The sequence below is a fragment of the Scylla paramamosain genome, chromosome 23, assembly GCF_035594125.1.
Source record: "Scylla paramamosain isolate STU-SP2022 chromosome 23, ASM3559412v1, whole genome shotgun sequence".
NCBI lineage: Eukaryota > Metazoa > Arthropoda > Malacostraca > Decapoda > Portunidae > Scylla > Scylla paramamosain.
Window position 1 is genome coordinate 17,805,223 of NC_087173.1, and position 2,500 is coordinate 17,807,722.

Below are 2,500 nucleotides of genomic sequence, written 5' to 3' on the forward strand. Positions count from 1 at the left end.
TCTCGCCTGAACATTGTTGCTTCCGATATGTAGAATTTTACACTTTTCTCAACTGAATCTTATCTGCCCATTTTTCTGCCCAGCTTGTTAGTTTATTGAGGTCACACTGCAGTTCCTGCCATTGTGGCAATGACGTTGCTTTACTTGTTATTTTGGTGTCGTCTGCAAATTTACTTATTTTTCAATTGATCACTTCATCAGTGTCATTAATGTATATTATAAAAAGTACTGGTCCTAATACAGAGCCTTGAGGAACGCCGCTATTTACCTTATGCCAATCTGACTCTTTTTCCATTTATCACAACACGCTGTTTTCTGTCAGAGAGCCAGTCTCTCAACCATTTCAGGGTGTTTCCGGCAATGCCGTGAGCTTTTACTTTACTGATGAGTCTCTTATGGGGAACAGTGTCGAAAATTTTCTGGAAATCAAGGTAAATAATATCAACAGCTTTTGTCTCGTCATACGAGTTAAATACTTCATAAAAGAAGTCTAGTAAGTTCGTTAAGTAGGAACGCTTGGTTCTGAAACCGTGCTGCGAATCCTTTATGATTTTATTTTCTAAATTTTTTACAATTTTATCTCTGATTATTGTTTCCATCAGCTTGCACACTACTAAAGTGAGACTGATCGGCCTGTATTGGCTGGGAGATATTTATTTCCTTTTTTAAAGATTGGCGTGACATTTGCTAGTTTCCATTCGTGGGAAACTTTACCCGCTAGTAAAGTTTTATTGAATAAAATTGTAAGCGGTTTTACAAGCTCATTTCTTGCTTCTTTAAGAAGCCTGGGTGATATCTTGTCTGGCACGGGTGTTTTGTTTACGTTCAAGCTCTTCGTGACTGAGAGGATTTAATTTTCTGTGATGGTGAAGTTCGGCAGCGTGGTGCCTCGTGACTGAGTCGTGGGGGTCGGCAGACTGCCCTTAAACATCCTCAGTCGTGAAGACTGTTGAAAAGCACTCGTTCAGGGTGTTCGCCATGTCTGTTTCGTTTTCTGTTTTTTTTTTTTTTTTTTTGCCATTTCTCTGTTATTAGTGGACCAATCGTTGATGTTAAAACCCTTTTTGTTTTTACATAATTTTAAAATTCCTTTGGGTTCGTTTTACATGAGTTCGCGATCTGAGCTTCAACAGATTTTTTGCTGCATTTGATCAGCTTTTTAGTTTTTTCTACGCAATCTGTCGTGCTCTAGTTTATTATTAGTATTCTGTGTTAATTTTTATTTGTGGAACGCATTTTTTTTTAGCCAGAAGACAGCATCTGATTTCATTATTCCACCATTTCGGTTTAGTATTTTTTATCTTCCGTCTGTTTCGTTGCGGTACACACAAAATCGCGGTTTCATTTCACTTTTTAGCAAACACTCCCCATGCTTTGTTAATGTCTGGTGCTCCCAGCAGTTCATTCCGGTCTATGGATGCAAGCTGCATGCGAAGTCTCTCAAAGTTAGCACGCCGATAGTCTGGCACTTTTTCTTTACTTTCGCTTTCGGAGGAGGAGGAGTATGTGGCAGGCTGTACATGCAGGCAGAATGTATGAAAGTGTTTACTGTGTGTGTGTGTGTGTGTGTGTGTGTGTGTGTGTGTGTGTGTGTGTGTGTGTGGGCGCGCATGGTGAGAAACACAATAATCAATAACTGCAGACAAAAAAAAAAAAATGCATACGGAATAGAGTTTACTTGTGTGTGTGTGTGTGTGTGTGTATGTGTGTGTGTGTGTGGGTGTATTGGCGGGAAGCACGCAGACCATGAAGGTGACAGCCTCAAGAGTGTCATCCTTCACCAGTCTTCCCTTCCCCTCCCCCTCAAGTTTCCGCTTCAGCCTCTCCTTTTACCTGTGTTGTTTCCCTCCCTCCCTCCCTCCCTCCCTCCCTCCCTTCCTCCCTCCCTCCCTCCCTCTCTCTCTCTCTCTCTCCCTTCCCTGCCCCACAACGAGTAAACCTCACCGCCACTGCTCTAAGCTCAACATCTCTACGGGGGCGAGTCATACTAAGGTCTCTTTCTTTCTGTATGTATGTATGCATGTGTAGTGTATTTTCAGTGTGCTACAATTTCATTTCATTCATTTATTTGTATTTGTTTTATTATTATTATTTATTTTTTTCGTGATTCTGTATTGCTTGTTTTATTTTCGCGATCTTCCTGGTGCTAAGAGTGTGAATGATGTGTGTGTGTGTGTGTGTGTGTGTGTGTGTGTGTGTGTGTGTGTGTGTGTGTGTGTGTGTGTGTGTGTGTGTGCTTTGTCTGGGCCACTTCGTTTGGGATTGCCGGCCTGGTGTATAAATATTTCCTTCTTTCTTTCTTTTTTTTTCTTTATTTTGTATATTTATCTCTTAGTTATTATTATCTTTATTACTTATTTTTATGTATATATATTTTATTTATTTATTTATTTATTTGCTTGTTGTTGTTGTTGTTGTTGTTGTTTTTGCTGTTTTGTTTTTGTTGTTGTTGTTGTTGTTGTTGCTGTTGTTCAGACATTCAGACAAGTTGGAAGAGGAG

The 2,500-nt window shown here is 39.8% G+C and overlaps 1 protein-coding gene across 1 annotated transcript in view; it reads right to left on the minus strand.

Moving 5' to 3' along the window:
• LOC135112330 (innexin inx2-like) overlaps positions 1–2,500 on the minus strand; it is a 73,674-nt gene that overhangs the window by 51,913 nt on the left and 19,261 nt on the right. The window lies entirely within an intron of this gene.